Below are 23,530 nucleotides of genomic sequence, written 5' to 3'. Positions count from 1 at the left end.
GTATAGTTACCATATAACAGCATTGTACATTTTTAGCAAATACATATATTTCACAAATTATATCTAGAAGGACACACAGAAAACTGGTCATATTGTTTGTCTCTTGAGAGAAGCCATATAACTGGAGGACAGGGTTAGGAAAAGGTAGCTTATAATTTTGAATCATTTATTTATCAAAATGTCAGTTAATTAAAATTTTGAAAATGTGTGTCATATGGTAGGAATGCTTTGATAACTTGCCTTTTCTCTGCATATTACTCTTTTGTTAGGTAGCTGTGTTGGAAAATGTAGCTCTATCTAGGTAATTTTCTTCTATGAATGTACTAATATTGTGTTCTTACATATCTGGATATTGTTTTCCTCTTAAGTTTTTCTCACACACACCCTGCCCCACTCCTGGGAAAAGACAGGCAGCAGTCTATTTTATTTCTGTAAGAGCCCAGTAAAGTCAGGCCTCTGCCTCTGCTTGACATGCTTATCGTAAAATAAGGTGAGATTTCCTTCCCCGCCGTCCCTGTCAGCAAACCATTCCAACCAAGAACATCTCTCCTCAATATCTGTGCTAACTGTAAACTGTAGTATTGCATCATGAAACTGGCATGAAACCCCAAAATAGTATATTTATAAAATATCAGTTGGTGTCAAGTTGATTCCAACTCATAGTGACCCTATGTGTGTAGAGCTATGCTCTACAGGGTTTTCAATGGCTGACCTTATGGAAATAGATCAACAGGACACCCCCCCCACACACACATACACACATACAATTTTTCACTTTTACAAATGGTGCCACAGTGTACATTGTGATAATGGCTTCTAGTCTACATTAGTATGAGCCAACCTAAGGCAGAATTTCCCAAAGAGTGGGCCATGAATGGATTGCAGGTATATTCTTTTTTCTTTGGATAAGAAAGTGCTTTATATAAAGAGTAATTGTACATATTAATATCCCAGCCCAGAGCAAGTCCCTAAGTCCGATATTAGCCCATATGTCCAATACCAATCTATAAAATTCTCTTCAGATTCATGAAATACATGCAATGATGTGGAATGCAGGAAGATCACAGGCCAGTGGGTGGGAAGTCTTGTGGATCCAGTGGCGTTGTAAAGCATCTCAGTGCTGGCAGAGGTCTCCATGTGACTTCTCCAGCTCCGAGGTTCTGGCTGCCATCAGCCTATTCTTAAAGATAGTCCAGTGTAACCAAAATCAGCATGGGCTATATGCAAGAAGAGACTTTTCTTCAAGGCGGCAGTAAATAAAGACTTGAAAGGCAGAGGAAGCTTTCCTTGTTTGAGGAGCATCAGCCAAATGAGAGTTGAGAGTGTTTTCATCATCTAGTGCTGTTATAACAAGCACCATGTGTGGCTTTAGCAAAGGCATTATTTTCTCACACTGTGGGAGGTTAGACATCCGAAATCATATTGAGTAAGTGCAGAGGAAATAGGAGACTCCACCACCTTTTATTAATCCAGGTATTTGAAAGATTTGCAAAAATGTAAATTTAAAAAAGCAAGTCTTATTCAAGTAAATATGCATGTAAATTTTTAAGTAATTGAAATTTGTCTCAATTTTAATTTTTAATCCAGTGGTTATTAAGAAATAGAATTCATATAAACAAAAGCTCCTTGGAGATCCTCAGAAATTCTTAAGCATATAAAAGGTCTTTTGAGACCGAAGAGTTTGAGAACTATTACACTGAAACAGTAATTCATAAACTTTATTATGAAAAGAATTCACCTGGATACTTTTTAAAAAATCACAGTTGTCTAGGCTGTACCCCTTGCAAAGATTCTAGTTCTGGAGGTGAAGGCAGGATCCAGAAATGTATGTTTTACAAGCCGGTCTGATTTCTTCGTGGTTCTTTTATGCTTAACATTTTATTAGAACTTCATCCACATGTTGTACAATTCAATAATTCAGTCATATCAAGAAGTGTCACACTTTGAGAAGCATTGCACATGTGAGTACCTAGAAGTAGAAGATTTTTCTTCATCTTGAAACAATAAAGTGTATAGTTGGCGAAGAAAGAACCCCTTAGAGTAGTGGTTCTCAACCTACCTACTGCTGTGTGTGTGTGACCCTTTAATGCAGTTCCTCATGTTGTGCCCCAACCATAACATTTTTGTTGCTACTTCAAAACGAATTTTACTACTGTTATGAATCATAAAGTAAATATCTGATATGCAGGATGTATTAAGTGACTCCTGTGAAAGAGTTTTTTGACCCCCCCCCCAAGGGGTCATGACCGTCATGACCCACAGGTTGAGAACCTTTGCCTTAGAGACTTATACATTCCTACATTTCTCCTCCCTTTTTCCTTTCTTCTTTTTGACTTTCATCCTTAGTCGCTCTCAATCTCACTCGCTCTCCTACACATATACTCTCTCATACATGCAAAAAATAGATACCGTATATAGTCATGTATAAGCCAAGTTTTTCAGCACAAAAAATGTGCTGAAAAACGGGTTTGGCTTATACACGGGTCAGTGGTATCCCAGCGAGGACAGCGTCTCTGATGCCCTCACACCAGCTGAAGCTCTGCATTGGGATACGATGATGATGAATCCAGTTTTGAAGGATTTTAACTCTTTCCATCTTAGCTTGGTTGCTGATTGAGCTCAGGGAATCGTACTCGAAAGGTATCATTGTTGATACCTTATTGTTTTTGTTGAACCTATTTTCCACTTACTGTGCTGGTTTACTAATGTTAAATGACTTGTCCTTTTATTTATGTTTTTTATTTAAAATAAATATTTAAATACATGACCCCACTGATGTCTCAATTTTTAGTAATTTTATTTTCATTTGTTTTGATTATTGAAACTCACCAATAGCGTCTGCATTTTCTACCCTAGGCTTTACTGGAGTCAATCAGTTTTTCTGGTTGCCCAAGTAATAATTAGGTACCTTGGCTTATACTCAGGTTGGCTTATATTTGAGTATATACGGCAATTCCTGGTAGATCCTAGAGCTGGAAAGTGTCTGTTACTGCATACCATGCTAAATCACAGATGTGAAGTTTAAGTCTTAGATTTTGTTCAGTCTGGTCCAGTGGCTGCACAACAACGCGCTGCAACATAGGCACAATTGTCAGGGTGACGCAGACTGACCAGTATCTCATTCTGTTGTACATAGGGTTGCTGTGAGTCAGAATCAACTTGGTGGGAACTAACAACAACAAACTCTTTGACCGTGTTATTTTTTTGTTTTACCATTTGAATTTCCATTTTTAAATAATATATTTGTGATATCCAAATAACACCCATTGATTTTGCTATTATTTTTAATAAACAGGTCACCTTTACTTAAGGTTCATTTTACACTTGCTTTTGCTTTAGTGTTTGGCCTCCTGATCTGATTTGCAGACGGACTTGCACATGAGTTACTTGGGGTCCTGAGAAGTTGCATTTTGCTTTCTCCATGCTGGAGAATTTTTGGAGAGTAATGTTTTTGTTCTTGACAATTATAAGCTAAGTACAGCTTAGGTGTGCTGATTGCTGGGCGATTTCTTTTGAATACAGTCCTAAAAGTAACATTTTTCAAATCTAAATACAAACATGTAAAAATGTAAACAAAAATACAAATTAAAACTCATGTTCCAAACACCCTTGCAAAGTATCCATCTAGCCAAATAGAATAAGAAGGGGGAAAAAAGAAAGCAACCAACTTTAAAAGACCAATAGCACCTTCCTAGCTCATTGCTAATAAGGACTAATGGGTACTTAAACTGATGAAAGTGATGCAGACAACAACATATTAACCCCCTACTGTGCCCTGTTTTAAGCTGTTAATAGACATTAGCCTTTTAAAGAAAGCCGAACACTTTTATATTCTTTACTAAGCTTTTGATACATTAGTGAACTGTTACAACCACTTCTTATATCTGATCTTTGTAGCTTACTGGGTTTTCTAAAATACTTTTGAGGAATGCTAACTGTTGTAAAAGTTTAGAGTTTTTAAAACAAGTTTCTGTGATGTAATACCGGTCTTGATATTTTATGTTGATTAAATCATGTTTTGAGACATTATGTAGGGAGATGAAATTCCGAGATATTTTTCTCCCCCTGCCCCTCTGTGGGCCTTAAAGCCATATTTGGGCGTGGAGGGGGGAGTCTTTGGGCACAGGTGCTATCTGCATCTGTTTTTGATGACGTATGAATCATTGGATTTGGTCTGGCTGATGCCAGAATATCTATCTGGTTCTCAGCCCCGGAATTGTGGGTTGTGTTCCTTTTCCCTTGTACCTGTTAAAACAATTTAATCTTGAAAATTGCAGATGAAGCTGATTGCATAATATAAGTGATGCAGAATATATTGACTGGATATAATGATTGTTGTATGCATGATTTTACTAGATGACATTCTTCGCCCCCAGAATTGAGGCTTTGATAATTCTTTTAAGCAGAAGCATAGTAATTACCTCTGTGGTCTAGATTTTACTTTTTTAGTAAACTTACATGCAAAGCGTTTTTAATTCCTCTTCAAAACCAAGAAATGAATGAAGCGAGATATTTGAGTGGTTGTCTTACACGGTTTGTAAATTTATTATTAGGACCGCCAGGTTAACATCTGAAAGGCAGATTTAAGTATGACAGTTGAGTCAATGACTAAAGGGTAGTAAGTAACTTGAAAGATACAATTGGGGTACTGCCTCTTTGTTACAATTAGTATTTGATAAAGATTGATTTTTTAATTGATTTTTTTAAAGCCTGGAATAGATGCTTTCTATAAAGTTAAAATAAGACAAACTCATTTTCCAATATTATTTTCCTACTTTTAAGGTAAGTGCTTAATGTAAATTTACTGATGATATTTTAACCATGATGTAACTATCTTAATGTTCCTTACTACCACATGTTTAGGCTAGTGACTTCTTTATCATAATGGGCTTTTCTTTTTAATTGCGGTAGAGTTAATATGACAAAACATCTGCCATTTCAACCATTTTCACACAATTGAAAACTCAAGTGATATTCTATTTAGAATGCATTGCTTATTATACTTATGTTTGTGAGCTAAATTAAATTCCTCTAGCAGCAAACAGTGGATCAAATCTTGATTGGCAAGTTTGAGATATCTCAAAAGGTTGAAATTCCTGTTGGATTTCAAATGAACAACAAAAATTGTTTGCTCTTCATGAGCAGGGTCTTACTGTCATTGAAAGAGAGTGGATCAGTATATTTCTCAATTATTAATAAACACTACATAAAATACTGCCCTGAAACTAGTGAGCAATGAGAAAAATGCTGAAAGAGGCAAGGCAGTCATGCATTACTTTTATAATTGATTGTATACTAATCCTTTGTGTTTTTTTCTCTTCTCACCTGCTCTTGCCTCTAGCTTTAGTTTCCTTGCGCTTATTATGGAAACAGTAACAATAGAAAGAAAGACATAGGAACAACAATGCTGATGTTTATTCAGCTTTCCATATATGTCTTACATTAGCTAAGCATATCATGTGTATTGATGTGATATAGCTGCAGTACTTCCTATTTTAAAGGCAAAAACGTTAAGTTGCAAGTGATTTGCCCACACTTGTGACAACCAGAACTGCTCCAGATAGCGCCAGATGTACCCTGAGGGTACAATTTTGCTTTCGCTTCTATGAGATAAAAGAGATTTCAATGTGCTTGAATGCTGTTGGGAAGAAAACCAGCAAAGGGACAAACACTTTTTAATGGAGAGGAAAGAACACAGGGCAAGGGACCAAGATCCAGAACACAAGTAGAGTGCTAGCTTCCAATAAAGGTTCAGCTTTGGTTTGAAGAGGTAGTAATGAGAGAAGTTGAGGATGCCAGAGCAGGCTAAGTCTAGGTTTCGTGGAACATGGAGCATACACACTAGCCAGGGAAAGCTTCAGGGGAAATGCAATAGTTAAGCAAAGACTTTAAAAACGAGGACCAGTATCATTCAAAGCAGGAGTATGCTAGTCAAGGGGAATTGCATATTTAGTAAAGATTTGAAGAAAAATTTTGATATTCAAAAGCTGCTATATTTATCAAATCCAGCAACCAAAAAAAAAATACAGAAATTGACTTGTAGTTGGATTTGGCCCTTGACTAATCATCCACACCTGAAGTATTAATGTATGTCAGGAAATACTTTCTATCCTCATGGGCCACTCTAGTTATCTCAGAACAGAGATTTTAACATTTGAAGATTAGAGTATTTGAACAACTATGACTACTGATTGATTAGTCACTTAGCTGTGAATCAAGTGCTGCTTTATGTAGCTACTAAGGTAAGGTACTGCCTTGGAGTCTGGAGACTACTAAAAGATTAGGCATGTTGTGCTTATCTCGAGGAGCTTAGTCCTGTAATGGGCGGAATAAGTAAAAATAGTAGCTGGGGACTATAGCTCAAACGCAAGCAACCTTCATGCTTGTTGCTACCTACCCTGTCTTCATAGGGTCACTGCGAGTTGTCAGCAATTCAGTGGCAGTGAGTGTGTGATCATGTCTTCCTCTTGCCGTCAGTCCTCTCCTGTGTCTTCCCTTCCCTTTCCATCAGTGTTACCTTCTCACGCCTTCTCTCCTCTACCCTTCTCTTTTTCCCCTTTATTAGACATACAAGTGAAAACTATTAATATTTATTCTACTTTTTCAACCGTGTTTGCTAGTTCTAAGACCTTTAATTAAAATTCAGACCAGGTCCAACATTTAATATTTTAAAGAAAAGAAAGAAAACCAAACTTACTGCCATTGAGTCAATGCTGACTCATAGCAATAGACTGTGCCAATTTAGAATACAGAAGACATTGGGGATTTTGACCTTTAAGGATTTGACTCTTAAAAATAAAATACCGAGTTCATTGGATATAATTTAAATCTTGCTGAAATACAGTTTTTGAAAGATTGAATCAGTGAAGGTGATATGAAGAATTAAGACACTAAAATTAGTGATGGAATCTGAGAAAGGCCTGGCATTCAACTTCATTATTGCTTTGTTGTTTTATTTTGTTCTTGTGCACAGAATAACTAATAAGTGAATTAAAAAACAAGCAAAGGAGTTTGAAAACTTTATGGGAAAAGTCCAAAGGAAGAAAATATGGCATGAGAACTTGAATAGTTAAAGAAAGGTATTTCTTTATTAAAAAAAATTATTATTAATTGGGAGTTAATACATATATCATTCCATAGTTCAAGCACGTAAAGCAGAATTATACATTTGCAATCACAATCAGTTTCTAAACATTCTTTTTCTTCCTGGACACCTCGATAGTATTTATTTCTATAGGAAGAATCAAAGTATTGTTCTCCTTTATACTCTTGTTAGTTATGCAACTTTTATCACAATGCATCCATCCCTCTATTGTGTCAAGCACATTTGTACATTTGTTGCCATCATCATTCTCAAAACATTTTCTTTCTACTTGAGCCCCTGGTATCAGCTCCTCATTTTCCCCCTCCCTCCTCGCCCCTCCCTCATGAACCCTTGATAATTTATAAATTATTATTTTGTCATGTCTTACACTGTCTGATGCCCCCTTTTACCTACTTTTCTGTTGTCTGGTACCCCAGGGATGGGGTTATATGGAGATCCTTGTGATCGGTTCCCCCTTTCTAAAGATTCAGTAGTATGTTTTCCTGATGTTTGTTGGTGGAGGCAGGAGTGGTGATTTGGCGAAAGATGACCTGCATTGATTGTGTAGAACTCTTCAGCCTGATTCAAAGTAAGGAATTCATTTTACACCATGATGCCAAACCCACTGCCATCCAGTCAATCCTCACTCATTGTGAATCCAATATGGGGTTTGTGAGACTTTACAGGAGCAAACAGATTCATCTTTCTGCCACTGAGCAGCTGGTGGGTTTGAACTATCAGCTTTACCCAGTTCACAGTTCAATGTTTAACCAACATGAATGTGTGTGTGTGTGTGTGTGTGTGTGTGTAAGGTAGAAGCAAAAATTTAGGGAAATATTTGTTTTTACTACCTATGATACATTGTGATACTTTCTATTCCATTCTTTGCTATTCCATTAAAACAATGCTGATGACATTCCACTAAATTGATGAGTCATGAATTACAGCTCTGACTAATGGGTTACAACCAGCAGTGTGGAAACCCTAAGAAGCCAGTTCCTGTTGATGCAGTTCTCACTCCTGTAGAACTAGTTTATGATATAAATCTACCAGGGGCTTCAAAAGGTCATGGAAAATAGAATTGAAAGATAATGGATAGAATTTTTCATCTCTGTCTCTCTCACTCACAAACACACACACGCACGCACACACACACACACACACACACGCACATATGTTTTAACTGGCCAGCTCAACAAGGACAAAGAATCAGAACCAAAGAGGGCCAATTGGTAGGAAGAGGAAATGCCTAGGGTAACTAAATACAAACTGTGTATGCAGCATTGGACCAAGAACTAGACAGCATTGACTTTATACTTATGATGCTGTGTGGGAGGAAAACCCGGCTTTCTACTCCTGTAAAGATATAGAACTTGGAAACCCCAAAGGTCTGTTTTACTCTTCCCTAAAGGGTTGCTGTAAATCAGAATTGACCTGATAGCAGTGAGTGATGATGCTGTATGGTTGTTTGCCGTATGATGTATGTTTGTTTTTCATGAGAAAGTAGAGACCTGGGCAAAAGCTTGCTTAAAATCAAAAGGTTAAAGCCAAGATTTGAACCTATCCAAGTTAGTTGTCTTCAATCTAAAAGCCATGCATTTGCTCTGTGGCAATAGCTCTCCCAACTAAGTAATATGGCAGAATATGTGCTAAACTTAAAAGGGAATTAGTAACATTTAGGTGTCGTCAAAATTTCACGGTGGAAAATAACAATAAAAAGCCCCATTAAATTGAGTTGAGACAGGCATAAACATTGACAAACAGTTAAATAGTGATAGATTATATTGACTTTCCAGAGAGCTTAAGTTCTTTGTGCCACTGCTCATCCAAGAAGTAGAGGTAATATTCTTAAGGCTGAGATGTATGGGGTTTTCTTGTTGGTAAGGTAAAAGAAATGTTCAGAGGCTTTACCACTGCACCAGAACAGATAATAAAGCAATTATGACTGTTAAATTGATGAAACACCAGACTGGGATGAATTATATCATGAATTACAAAGAAATGAAATTTTACAGCAACTTTTGAGACCTACAGACTAAAAATATGTTAGTAAAGGGAGTGACAATTGATAGTTAAACTTAAAATGTTAGATTTATTGTCCTGAAAAATCCAACATTTAAGCTCTTTAGGGCCAGTCTCAGAGTATCACTTATCACCTTTGTAAATAAAAAGAAAAATTAATCATTCTATGCTGAAAATTTAATTTTCTCTCTTAATAAAGTGAATGTGTTTCTTCCATCTTTTTGGAGCTGGACCACACCCTAAGGGTCATCTACTTCACATCCCTCATTTTGCAAGTGTTGAGCCTGTAACCTCGAGAAATTAAGCAATTTGCTCAAGGTCACATTATAGAGCAGCTAAGAATTGGAACTAGAACCCTGAGCACCTGACATTTATTCCAGTTGCTTATGTTTTATTTGACTTGAGTAGGAAGGATAATAAATTATATCTTATACTAGCTCATATATGAAGAATGCTGTGCTTTCTTTTTGGAATGCTGGTGGTAGCACACTACTTAAGCAACTCCACTAAAAACCAACGTGGCTGTTTGAACCCACAGCTGCCTCGTGGAAGAATCTGTGGTGTGTGTTTCTGTAAAGATTACAGCCTTGAAAACCCACAGGGGTAGTTCCACTCTGTCCCAGAGTCACTGTAAGTCAGAATGGACTCAACACTGATGTTAGTCATTTATTCATTCATTCATATATTTGGGGCGGCGGGTATTTTCTTCAAAATTTCTATCATGTAATAATCCTAACAAACTACATTTTGTTCTATGAAGATAACTGGAAAATAATCAATAGATAGATGAACCTTTCATGTTTCAGTAAGGGGTGAGATAATATATGTATATCTGAGAACACTGGTAATTTGTGTCCGTTTCATTGAGTAAGACCTCTATGCACACAGTGTTTAAATTTGATGAAGTATATTTTTTCCTCTTTTATCATAGCTGAAGAATCCAATGTCAAAAATCTATATCTTGAAGTATTAATCCTATGCTTTCTGATTTTCTTATATTTAGGTCCTTAACCCATTTGAATGAATTTTTCTATGTAATATTAGGTACGGGTCCTGCTTAATTCTTCTGTCTGTAAAAATCAAATTGCCAGAGTACCATTTATTAAAGAGATGATTCTTTCGCCTTTGGATGAATTTAGCATCCTTGCTAAAAATCAATTGATTATAGACTCTCACTTCAGAAAGTTAGGTTATTGCTTTGAGATCTTTTAAAGGTAGATGTTTACTAATATAAGTTCCTATCTGAATACTTCTTGGTATTGCATATATTTTGGTATATTGTACCTTTATTTCTTCCTTTAACTCTGTCATGTTAGTGCTCTGATGTTAGGTGCTTATATATTTATAACTGTTGTATTTTTGATGCATTGATCCTTTCATCATGATATAATGCTATGTTCTTAGTCTCGTATAGCAGATTTTGTCTCAGTGTATTTAGTCTGATATGAAAATTGTCTCCTATTTTATTTGTATGAAATTGGTTATTTGTATGAAATTAAAAAGAAAATCTTTTAACTTTCAGTCTATTTGTGTCTTTGGGCATAAGATGTTTTATTGTAGACAACATATCATTGGGCCACCCTTCTACATCCATTCTGCTATTTCTCATGTTTTGATGGGAGCATTTTTGTGTCTTAAACATTCTTTGTCTCTCATATCCTTCATTATCGCCAATGTTTGTGTTGTGCTGAATTTTTTTGTACTGAACTATTTTGATTTCCTTTTTTGGTATATTTTTCTATCTGTTTTCTTTGTGGTTACCATGAATACATGTAACATCTTACATTTTAACAAACAACCTTACTTAAATTGACACCAACATAGAGCTAAATTTTGGTATGTGACCTAAAACTTCCTCTACCACTCCTTTCCCTCTTTCCCATGTATCACCTGTTACATCTTTATGCAGTTTTCTCTGCTACATAAATATGTAATTATTTTGTGCATTTGTCGTCATAGAACATAAAGGACATAACTAGAATTACTAACCATATTTACCAACTCATACTTGCCCATAAAATTACCTTTAATGAAGAGCTTTCCCATATGTGCATGACTCGTAAGTACTGTCTAATATCCTTTCCTTTACTGCTAAAAAGCACTTCTTGTAGGTTAAGTCTTTTCACAAACTTTCTCAGCTGTAGTTTATCTGGGAATGGCTTAATCTTCCCCTTATTCTTGAAGGAAAGTTTTGACATTATTGGTTGACAGCTTTTTCTTTCATTAATTTAAATATCCCAATCCACTGCCTCCAGGCCACATAGGTTTCTGAGAGAAAAAAAATTAAAAATCATCAAGCCTTAGTTGGAATTTTTGAATTTGCTTCCCATTTGCTGCTCTGTGGCGTTTTATTTTTGAGAGCTTAGTTATAGTGTAATCTGGTGTATTCTATGCTTTTACCCAACTTGAAGTTCATTGTGCTTTTTGAATACGTAGGTCCATGTCCATTTTCTACCATTTCTTTTGTTGAAAAGTTTTGGCCAAGACTGCCCAACCCATCCCAGCTTGTGGGGCTCTTGTAGAAGTTTCTGAGCTAGAAACTTCAGCCAGGTCAAGGTCCAGAGAGGCTGTGGAGTCTAACCACGCCACTCCTGTGGTTCACGGACACAGGCTGCCAGCCGAGCTCAGCCGGACATCTCTGCCCAAGTGGCATAGTCACATCCAGCCTAGGTGCCAACAGCAGAAGGCCATCTGTCAATTGTGAATGTCTGCTCACAGTAGAGACAATTCAGAGTGACAAACTGCACGGCATGCACACATAGGTGTGTGTGCACACATGTACACATGCACAGGCACACAAATTTAGTACAAACCAAAAGCCTAAAAGAAACTCTAGTTCTTCACCAGAAAAAAAAGTTTATATTTAGCAGTAGCGAGCTGGGCTCAATTTAGATGATTCCAATTTTGTTGGCAACATCTAAAGGGTCATAGTCAGGAGCTAGCCGAACACACGCCTTCTTCCCACCATCAGGCCTGATCAAGGTGTTGACCTTGGTCACATCAATGTCATAGAGCTTCTTCACAGCCTGTTTATCTGGTGTTCGTTGGCTTTGACATCCACAGTGAACACAAGTGTGTTGTTATCTTCAATCTTCTTCATGGCAAACTCCGTGGTCAAGGGGAACTTGATGGCATAATGGTCCAGCTTATTTCTCCTGGGGGCCCTCTTCCAAGGGTATTTGGGCTGCCTTCCTAATCTCAGGGTCTTGGGCTGCTGGAAGGTGAGTGACGTTTGGATCTTCTTTGTTTTGTGGCTCTGGACGCCTTTTAGCACGGCTTTCTTGGCTGTTGTTAAAGCCTTTGCTTTGGCTTCCGTTTTGGGAGGGGTAGGTGCTTCCTTCTTCACCTTGGGCCCATTTCTTTTTCAAATATTATTTCTGTCCCATTTCATCTCTTTCTGGTTTGCATGATGGCGTTTCACATTTCCATTAAGTGTGTTCAGTAGTTTTACCATATTGCTTTTCAGCTCTATGTTCATATTTTGTTCATGCATTGTTTTCTGTTTTCCTTTAGTTATTTGAGCTTTAAAAATATTGTATTATATTTTTCAATTTGTTCATTATCTGTGTTTTCATGGAGACAGCTTCTTTACCTTCATCTTTTAAATGGGCCATCATTTCTCATTTCCTTGTATGTATTGTGGTTTTTTTGTTGTTGAAGCAGGGACATTAAAAATGAACCAAACGTCTTACTGTCAAGTCTATTTTGATTCATGGCAGCCCCATGCGTTAGAGAGTAGAATTGTTTCATAGGATGTTTTTGACTGTAATCTTTATAGAGGAGATCACCAGACCTTCCAGTATACTATTGGGTGGGTTCAAGACACCAGTCTTTAAGTTAACAACCAATTGCAAACTGCTTGCACCCCTCAGGACCCTGTCAGGACATAAGAATAGTACAATTGTTAGTTTTTTTAATTTCCCAATGTACATCATGCACTCAAAAGCACTAATTTCTGCAATAAAGTGTAAATAAAGACAAGTTCTGTCTGTAGACTCTGTCAATGGCTCTCTACCCTCCTTGTAAGGTCTCCTATTTCGTCCAGACTGAGGTTTCAGTGCTTTAGTGGCTCCCAAACCAATCAGAAGACACACACATGGTCTGTGCAGCATCAGGTGGGCACCGGCATTTGTCAGTACTCACTGCCCTCTCACTTGTTTATGAGGGCTCTGATCCCGCACACCCACCTGAGTGAGTGGTCAGAACATACACCGTGCACTGTGTACTCTGCACTGGAGAGCTGGCAACCGACTGAGACTATGGCAGCTGCTGCAGTGCCTTTTTAGAGAGATCACCTGCCACAGGGGGAGGCTTAAGGGTGGGCACAGTGAAAGAAAAGATTTTTATATCTTATGGTGTTCATTCTTCTTTTTTGAAACTTTTTTTGTTAAATTGTTTCAGTCTGTGGCTCCTTGCTTATCTTTCAGAGTTCTTGTAGAGTTGAGTACACATTTCTAGTTGTTTTTCTTGGTGTTCATGTGGGAAGAGTCAGAATTCTGTACCTGCTCATTCCAGCTTCTCAGTTTTCTTCTTCCTGGTTTAAAAAAAAAGCTTTGAGTCATACTTTCAGTCTTAAGAACCATCGTGACCTGGCATCTTCCACTATCTTGAGTGATGTTTGGTTTCGGGCTCGTAAGAATAGTACCATGTCTCATCACTAGTAATGACCTTGGGGGAAAAAGTCTGGTCTCTTCAGAGCTGTTCTTAGAAAACATAGCTTGTTTCTAGTTGACACTCTTTTTCCTGGTCAATCAGAACCCAAGGCACAGATTTCACAGCCACCCTTTTCTTTTTTTTTCTTATTTTTTAAAAAACATTTTATTAGGGGCTCATACAACTCTTATCACATTCCTTACATATACATACATCAATTGTATAAAGCACCTCTGTACATTCTTTTCCCTAATCATTTTCTTTTTTTTTCTCCTCTTTTTTTACATTTTATTAGAGGCTCATACAACTCTTATCACAATCCATACATATACATACGTCATTTGTATAAAGCACATCTGCACATTCCCTGCCCCAATCATTCTCAAAGCATTTGCTCTCCACTTAAGCCCTTTGCATCAGGTCCTCTTTTTTCCCCCCTCCCTCCCCGCTCCCCCCTCCCTCATGTGCCCTTGGTAATTTATACATAGTTATTTTGTCATATCTTGCCCTATCCGGAGTCTCCCTCCCCCCCCTTCTCTGCGGTCCATCTCCCAGGGAGGAGGTCTCATGTGGATCCTTGTAATCAGTTCCCCCTTTCCAACCCACTCTCCCTCCACTCTCACAGCATCACCCCCTCACCCCCTTGGTCCTGAAGGTATCGTCCACCCTGAATTCCCTGTGCCTCCAGCCCTCATATGTACCAGTTTACAGCCTCTGCCCTATCCAGCCCTGCGAGGTAGAATTCAGATCATGGTAGTTGGGGGGAGGAAGCATGCCACCCTTTTCATTCCCAAGTCTTCCACTAAAATTCACTGACCTGAGCTCCAAGATAGTCCAGGTAACTTCCCCGTTTCTTCAGTGGTCTGTTCTCAGTCTTTGAGTACAAGTGCACATATTTTGTCAACATTTTCATCTGTGCAGTTGATGGACGTCCAGAACGAGGTTTTTCATCAATCGACATTTCACTTTGTTGAAATGAGAAAACCACTCTTCACTTGATTTTTTTTCCCCCATAGTGCTGTCCTGGTAATCTTTATTCAACATCACAATGGGCATTCTGGGGCATTTTTCCGAGCAGGAAACAAAAGTTCACAGCCACGTGCTGTTCTCTTAAATCAGCCATCACAAAAAAATGAGGTTCGAGTGAAACTGCTTCGATGAAAAATTCACTGTGACCAGAGAGAACCTTTCCAGGTAATTCCACCGCATGCACTAACTCAGAGTGAGCTGCTCAACACTTGCCCAGCAGGAAAAATACATACTACAAAAGCTCTGCTCAGCGGAGCTTTTCCCCCCCCCCCGCCCCCCCCCCCGGTCTTCTTTGGGTACCCCCTAGTATTTCATCGCAGTGCTTTCAGACCCCAGTGAGGAGAAACGATGCCTAGTCTTATGGAGCCTCTTTCTTTTATTTTATTTTTTGTGACATATACAGTTATTTTTATTTATTTTTAAAAATCATTTTATTTATACAGCTCTTATAATATGTACATATATACATTGTGTCAAGCACATTTGTACATTTGTTGCCATCATTTTCAAAACATTTTCTTTCTACTTTAGCTCTTGGTATTAGCTCCTCATTTTTTGCCCTCCCTCCCTCATGAACCCTTGATAATTTATAAATTATTATTTGTTTGATGTCTTACAGCAACCATTGTCTCCTTTTTCTTTCTCATTTTCTGCTACTGATGGTATAATAATTTTTAATTTAGTGAGTTTTTCTAACTATTTTTGCAGAAAAAAATGGAAGAAAAACATTGAGGGTGGGACCTTCTTGCAGTCTACAGAATGGCTTTATGGTGGGCAACCCTTTGAGGGTGAGATATCCACCTGAGTAGAATGTTCAGGATTATTTATGTGATTCTTTGAATTATATGCAAACCCAAACCAAACTCACTGCCAGTGAGTCAGTTACAACACAAGGACCTATTTTCAGAGACAGCAGGAGTGTGAAGCTTATTGCTGTTTTGCTTAGTCCATCCAGAAATGCTGTAGAAGAAAGACCTGGGAATCTTTTTTCTTTTTTAAAAAAATCAGCCATTGAAACTCCTATGAAGCTCAGTTCTATTCTGACAAACATGGGTTGCAGTGAGTCAGACTTGACACGCTGGCAACTGGTAAATGGCATGAATAGGAAGTACATTATTGGCCACATGTTTGCTAACAACTGCAGCATTCAGAATGTATGTAAAGTATATCCCCCCCCCCCAAAAAAATCCTAAAAGCATGCACAAATAAGCATATGGATATTTGGAAGAGAGAAAAACTTTTTTTAAGTGCACTGCCATGGAGTTGGTGCCAACTCGGCACCCTGCAGGTCAGGGTCGAACTGTACTCTGTGACTTTCTGAGATGGCAACTCTTCACAGGAGTTGAAAGCCACATCTTTTGCCCTAAGAGCAACTGGTGGTTTTGAACTGCTGACCTTGTAGTTAGACCAAGATATAACCACTACAGGATCAGGAAAAGTTAAATAACTTTTAAACAATCAGCAAGTTAAATGTTTTCATTGTGTCAGCTTTTGAATAGATTAGAATTGTAAAATTATATTCAATAGAAGAGAAACTAATATCTAATTTTCACTAAAATAGGTAAGCTATTTTAGGAGATTTATAATAAATTTTAGTTATGAGTACAAATTAAAAACTAGCAGTTATTGAACTGAGTAGTGGTCTGCCATTGGTGTTACGTTTGTTATACTTAATACTTAAAAGAAAGCTTGTACACACACAAAATAATTCACAAGAGATACTAAATTTGTACCACAAGTAGAGCAGAGAACTGAAAACAACTGTAGTGGTGAGGTATAGCAATATACAAAAAGCACAATAATTTCTTTAAAAAGTTAATTTCCTTGAGGAAAAAATAGACCAGATTAAATTCATTGAAAGTGTTCTGTTGCTAAATTGGCATGTTCCAATCTCAATAATAAATAAATAATCTAAGAGATGATTATTTTTCCATGTTGAGATTTGTTGTTAGAGAATCCTTTTAAGACTGAGAAATTCTGGAATAAGAATCTAAATTGGATATTAAAAATTGGGGGGATAAAGTCATAAAGTGGTTGGTTTACAAACTTTCATAGGTGGGGGAACATAGTCACAGGATTATAGGAATAAGGTGTAGGTGTTACTTAATTGCATTCATGAAGCTAAAGAATTATGTACAGGTGCCAGGTTGGCAAGGGGTGGATTGAGGTAGTTTACTGTGCCAACCTGGCCAATAAACCCATGTGGAGTTAATTGAAGGGCTGAGGGATAAATGGTTCAGTCAGTGAGCCTCGCCTTTCTTGTTCTTGGGTCTCTTGCTTTGTGATGGTCGCACCAGGGTGCAGCTGCCTTAGCAGTTCCCTGCTTCAGCTGGCAAGGCTCACTTTCTTGAAGACATCCCCAAGAAGAAGCCACATGGACCTACCCCGATGCAGCCCTGGGTGCTGGAGCAGCTGTGTGGAGACCCCTGCAGTCTGCATCATAGTATTTGTTTTGTGAGATGGAGGAGGACTGTGGACTGGTGCTGGACATACGGGTTAATGGGTAATGTTGGACTTGTGGGCTTGGGCAGCACTGGGTTGGAATGTTTTCTTGATGCGCACTTAACCTTTATATAAAATTCATACTTTTGAGTTTCTGTGGATTTGTTTCTCTAAAGTACCTAGACTAATACAGAATTCTATATTCATTCTTTGTAGAGAAGCTGTATTTCTAGAAGATGTTTTTAGTGGTATTCTAACTTGCTAGTTAGAAAGAAGTTTTCATTTTTATTATTTTGAGAAGAAAAGATTACATTAAATTATCCATACTCTCAGCAATACCTACCATAAATATTAAAGCAGAGACTTTATAAGCAGTATAAAATAAAATTTCTTTAGGGAAGCAGACCAACCATGGAAGAAAAGAAGTAAAAATTAAACATCTAAAGACAAATGTTATAAACGTATGATTCAGGATTCAAATTATAGCAACTCTGTTCCCAACAACTATATTATTGTCCCTATAATCAAAGAAAGAGGCCTGGTTGCTCATCGGTCAGAGCATTCAGCTGCTGAAGAAAGGTTTGTGGAAAGAAGCCCTGACCGGGCAGTTCTGCTGTCATATTATGGTCAGGACATGTTGATATTAATGAGATACACAACAAAAATAATTAAAAATTGCAAATAAGAAAATCAAGGATATCATTGGTCTCCAGTACTGCCCAGGAAGATGTGGCCATCTACTTCTGAGAAGATTTACAGCCATAGGAACTGCCCTACAGGGTCACTGTGAGTCAGAATGAGCTCTATGACAGTGGGTTCGCTATTTTTGATTTTAGATTGGTGAGCGTGAAAATACTAAGAATACTCAGGGTTGGTGACAAGGAAGTGAACGTGCTTTCACACTGTAGGAATATGGACTTGTTCAACCTTTGTGGAGAACGCTTTGACAGTATGTATGAATAAGTAAAATGTTCATAACATTTGACCTAGATATGTCATGCCAATTTTTCATCTATGTTGGCAAGGACATAATATGTGTCAGAGGGCTTCAGAAAGTTCATGTAAAATGAATTAAGATAGTTTGATTTTTTTCATACCTCTTAGGAATATTTCAAATGTCCATTGATGGGCTGTTGCTTAAATAAAATATGTGACATACAATTAATGAAATGTTATTTTTTTGTTTTGTGCCATCTAGTCAATTCCATTTTTTAGCAATTCTATGAGAGTAGAACTTCTCCATAGGCTGTCCTTAGCTGTAATCTCTATAGGAGCAAATTGCTGATAGGTTCTAACTATCAATCTTTTGGATCGCAACTGAGTGCTTACCTACTACACCACCAGGGCTTCCTGAAACATATAAAACTAAAACTCACTGCCATCAGATCGATGCCTGTGGGACAGGGTGGAACTTCCCCTGCGAGTTTCGGAGACTGACACTGTTTATGGGGGTAGAATACCCCATCTTTCTCCCAGAAACATTATATAGTCATTAAAAATATCTAATGTAAGATTATATACGTTGATACAAGTTTCACAGCTTGAGTGAGACTAGACTGAAACCACCAGGTTTATCTTGTCCATTGCCTGCTACTTGGTAGGTGATAAATGATGGAAGTAGGGTAGAAGAGAAAATATGAAACAATGCTATAAGCTTGCAGACCTGGAAATTGTTTCTTTTTTGTTATCCTCCAAAGTAATAACAGGTCACTTGAATTCAAGTCTTTTAAAGAACTGTTTCACAAATACTTCTGTAGAAAGCAATTGCACTTACGGTAGTATCTGTGCCCGTTTCTGAGGGTTGCTGTCACATGACCACTCGCTAGTGCTTACAGCACCCTCATTACTCTCTCCTAAGTTCTGGAGGCGAGATCTGAAAACAAAGTGTTGGGAGAGGCATCCTCCCTCTGCAGTCTGACTCAGAAAATCTGCGTCCTTGTCCTGGCTTGTAACAGTTACCTGCAATCCTCAGCATTTCTTAGTCTGTGGCAGCATAATGCCAATCTCTACCACTTCGTGTGGCTTTCCCCCTCTTTCCTTTATTAAAAACAAGTCATTGCAGTGAGCGGCCACCTGAATTCAGTATAACCTCATCTTAACTAATTATGTCTGCAAAGATCCTCTTTTCAATTAAGATTCCAGATTGACATGAATTGTAAGGGACACTCTTCAGCCCAGTATAATAATAACTTAACTTCTGTAGTCATAAGAATGAAGTCTTTCTGAATGTCCTGCTTGTCAGGTTTTACTGAAAACACATAAATACACACACTGTAGTCATTCTGACTGCAAACATTTACATATTTTACTGGTAGTATTTGAGGATCCTTGGTGCCATAATGGATGAGTGCTTGTTACTAACCAAGAGATCCGAGGTTTAAACCCAGCAGTGGCTTTATCGAACAGAAAACAGTCTATTCCAGGCTTCCTCAAACTGCGGCCCCCAGGCCACATGCGGCCCACTCAGGACATTTATCTGGCCTGCCGGGTGTTTTTGCCCCATTTGTTTTTTTTTTTTACTTCAAATAAGATAGGTGCATTGGAATTTGTTCATAGTTTTTTTTTTTTTAACTATAATCCGGCCCTCCCACGGGTCTGAGGGACAGTGAACTGGTCCCTTGTTTGAAAAGTTGGAGGACCCCTGGTCTATTCGCATAAAGATTATAGTCTCTGAAACCTATAGGAGCAGCTCTCTTCCTAAATGAGGCCTCTGAGTCGGAGTGGACTAGCTGAGTGTGGTGGCATCATCAGTACATGAATATACATTTAAATGATTACTCACAAAATTAGAAATCAAGATTTTATCTTAGAGAATAAAATCTACACTTGCAGATTAGAATATATATAGACAGATATGTCTTAAAGGAGGAATGGGTCCTATTAACCATTGATAATTTCTACAAAGAGCAGAAATTATTGATAATTTCTACAACCTGTGGGTCGTGACCCCTTTGGGGGTCAAAAAACCCTTTCACAGGGATCACCCGATTCATCACAGTAGCAAAATTACAGTTATGAGGTAGTAACGAAAGCAATTTTGTGGTTGGGGGGTCACCCCAACATGAGGAACTGCATTGAAGGGTCACGGCATGAGGAAGGTTGAGAACCACTGTGTTAGCAGGACGGACAGCTGCTCAACAGGGAAAGCACAAAACAAGACAAAGCCCAGGGCAAACACCAGTGCTACTTTCTAAAAGAGATGGGCCTTTTAGTCTGTCTGTGCTGTTTGTAACACCAGCCAGCCTCTGTTTGGTAGAACAGTGGGTTCTGAACTTGACTTTGTTTTGCAATGGAACTTTTCCCTTCTAAAATAAATTTTACATAGATCCCAAGTATATAAAACCACGAGAAACTAAGACTAGCTGGCCTCCTCGGAATGCTGATGCTCCAGAAAAGCCTGGAAATGGTCAGCGCTATGAAAGACTGTATTTCTCTGCTTTGTCCTCATCAAGCGCTTTCTGATAGACTGGTTCTGCATTATACTCGTGTTTATAAGCCAAGTTGTTCAGCACTTTTTTAAGTGCAGTTTTTGTGGTAAAATTAGTTGCCTCACCTGATACTCGGGTCAGCTTATACTCAAGTATGCACAGGAAGTCTTCCTGTTATAAAAGAATTGGCTGCTCTATGGAAAATATTTTTCCAGTGCCAATAACAATTATGCTTCTCAATGTATGTTAATAAATTAGCATCCTAGTGTTAAATATCAGACTCCTGAACTTGATTAAATAGGAGGTGAGTCCACTCATGGTAAGATAAGAAAATACATTTTGAGTCAGAGAATCAGAACCTGGACTTTGGTTAACTGGCCAAAGAAGGAAAGCGTTTTCAGTGCAACCCTGCAGAAAACTTGACGTGGTGTCTATTTTAGGATATTAAAACAATTGAAGACTAAAGTTTTCATAGTTTGTTCAGCAGAACAGGTGAACACTAGTTAAGCTTTACACGCATATAGGTTAGTCACTGTCCTGTATTATAAATAAGATGAGATGTCTTTCAGGATTATCAAGTTGTTGAGCTCTGTACACTCTTCATGAGATGGCTCCAAAATGTCCACGTTACTCCAAGAACTAGGCTTTCAGTAGTGCTCCACTTTCCAGCATGCTGGTGTAGCAGTGGTTCCCCTTTCCTAGTCGGGTAGACAAATGTATAGAATTTGACATTAAAAACAACTTTTTCTGCATGACAGCTGGAAGGTCCCACTTGTAAATCTTACGTATATGCTTCAGCAGTATGGATTTTGAACCCATTTTGTCTCTTCTGAGTTTCTGTCATCCCCCTACCCCCCAGGATTAGGGGGTAGGAGGGGATGCTTTTAATTGTTCTATTTCAATAATGTAAAGGTACATGTTAACCTGTATTTTGAGTAGTAAATATTTTGCTCTAAAGTATTGAATATATTATTCTAATAAAAACATTGGTAACATTTGTAATCTCTTCTTTCATATTTTTAAAATATTTGTAGTAGAAGCATGGTCTTCTTGGCTCAGTAATTTTTCTTCAACCTTTCTCTCCAAAAATCTTGGAAACTAGCAGCTTTACTTGATTAACACCATTGCTGTTGAGTCAGTTCTGCCACAGGAGAAGAACACTCCTTAGGGTTTTTAATGATTTTAATCTGTGGTTTTTTCTGTTGTACAGAATCCAGTCAGAATCAACTCAACGACATAGCAGCAACAACAAATCCTATGGAAGTAGATCAGACTGTTGTTTGAGTGAATTCAAACCATAAAGTTGACACCAAGTAGTCCAGCACCAACTCTACCGCCCTTTCCTTAGCTTTACTTGAATGGTCCACTCTTAGCTTGCATTATACTGTCTGCGTAAATATAGTACTGTCTTTGCTACCTAAATATTTGAAGTTGCTTGAAGGCATGGTAGTTAGGAGTTGGGCTGCTAGACATAAGGTTAGCAGTTCGAAACTACAACTGCTCTATGGAAGAAAGATGAGGCTTTCTATTCTAGTAAAGAATTACAAGTCTCGGAAATCGACGCAATGGCAGTGAGTTCGTTTTTCCTTTTTCTTTTTAAGTTGCTCTTACTAGTTTCCTTTGAGTCATTTCCAAATCATAGCAACACTGTACACTACACAATAGAGCAAAACATCTCCTGGTCCTCACAACTTCCTATCTGCTTGAGCCCATTGTTGCAGCTACTATGTCAATCCACCATGCTCAGGGCTGCTGTGTGGTTTTGCTGCCCCTCTACCAAGCATGATGTCCTTCTCAGGCCCTTTACCTGAGAAGTCTTTCCAGTGCCTTGCCTCTAAGAAGCATTCATTCTGGCTGTACTTCTTTTTTCCCCTGGCTGTCCTTCTTCAGATAGATTTGTTTGTTACTATTTTGTTATAATGAACTTACAAACTAATGTTTCAGTGGCCGTTTAGACAGACATGTATGTATTGGGGTGATAGTAATTGTATTTTCTGAAAGCTGCTATATCATTGTTTTTGTTTTTTATTTTCCTGCCTTTTTATGTTTTCCTAATCTGGGGAAAGAGAACCAAAATTTTTCATTTATACAGTTTTCCTATAAATTGCAAACAAAACCAAGGAGGGACTTTGAAAAACCAACAAAATTGCTTTTTCTCTGGTGGTATAGTAGGTTACTTGTTGGGCTACAAACATCATGGTCCGCAGTTTGAAAATCAGAGAAAGAGGAGATATTCAGCCTCAGTAAAGAGCTGCACTTTCAGAAACTCACAGCGGTTGTTCTACGTTGCCCTATATGCAGGTCGGACATGACTTGATGGCAGTGAGTTTAGTTTTGGGTTTGATTCTGCTCTGCTGCTCCCATAACTCTTGAAAGTAGAAAATAACAGCCCTAGCAAAACTTGGCTTCATCAGAATTTCTGTGTAAATGTGTGTGTGTGTGTGTGTGTGTGTGTGTATACACATACATGATTATTATTGTAATCTCAGCCGCCCCTTCTGCCACAAGGTTTCAAGGAGCAAGAACTCAGGCCTGGAAATTGGGAAACCTGTTAATTTTCTTTTGGTTTTTCTTTTAATTTTCTTTTGGTTTTAACACACTTGTTAATTTTAAAAGCTTAAAAGATTTCGTCTGGCATTGTTTATTTTGATGTTAAAATTTGCACTAATTATTTTTTATCAGCAGGTTTGTTAGCTTCAGGGTATTTTTAAAACACTAGAAATATGTAACTAAGACTTCAAGTGATAGCAGATTATTTTAATTTGAAACCTCGAAATATTCAACATCTTATCTGACTTACCTTGAATTGCTATAATATAGGCATAAGAGAAGTATGCCTTTACGTCTTAAATCTTTAGAATGCAGTTAAAGA

At 37.9% G+C, this 23,530-nt stretch overlaps 1 protein-coding gene and 1 pseudogene across 1 annotated transcript in view; one reads left to right on the top strand and one right to left on the bottom strand.

Moving 5' to 3' along the window:
• TBCA (tubulin folding cofactor A) overlaps positions 1–23,530 on the top strand; it is an 88,147-nt gene that overhangs the window by 11,748 nt on the left and 52,869 nt on the right. The window lies entirely within an intron of this gene.
• On the bottom strand, positions 11,995–14,666 carry LOC142438797 (large ribosomal subunit protein uL23-like; annotated as a pseudogene).

The sequence above is a fragment of the Tenrec ecaudatus genome, chromosome 2, assembly GCF_050624435.1.
Source record: "Tenrec ecaudatus isolate mTenEca1 chromosome 2, mTenEca1.hap1, whole genome shotgun sequence".
Lineage (NCBI taxonomy): Eukaryota > Metazoa > Chordata > Mammalia > Afrosoricida > Tenrecidae > Tenrec > Tenrec ecaudatus.
This window is presented reverse-complemented; position numbering and strand designations above follow the sequence as displayed.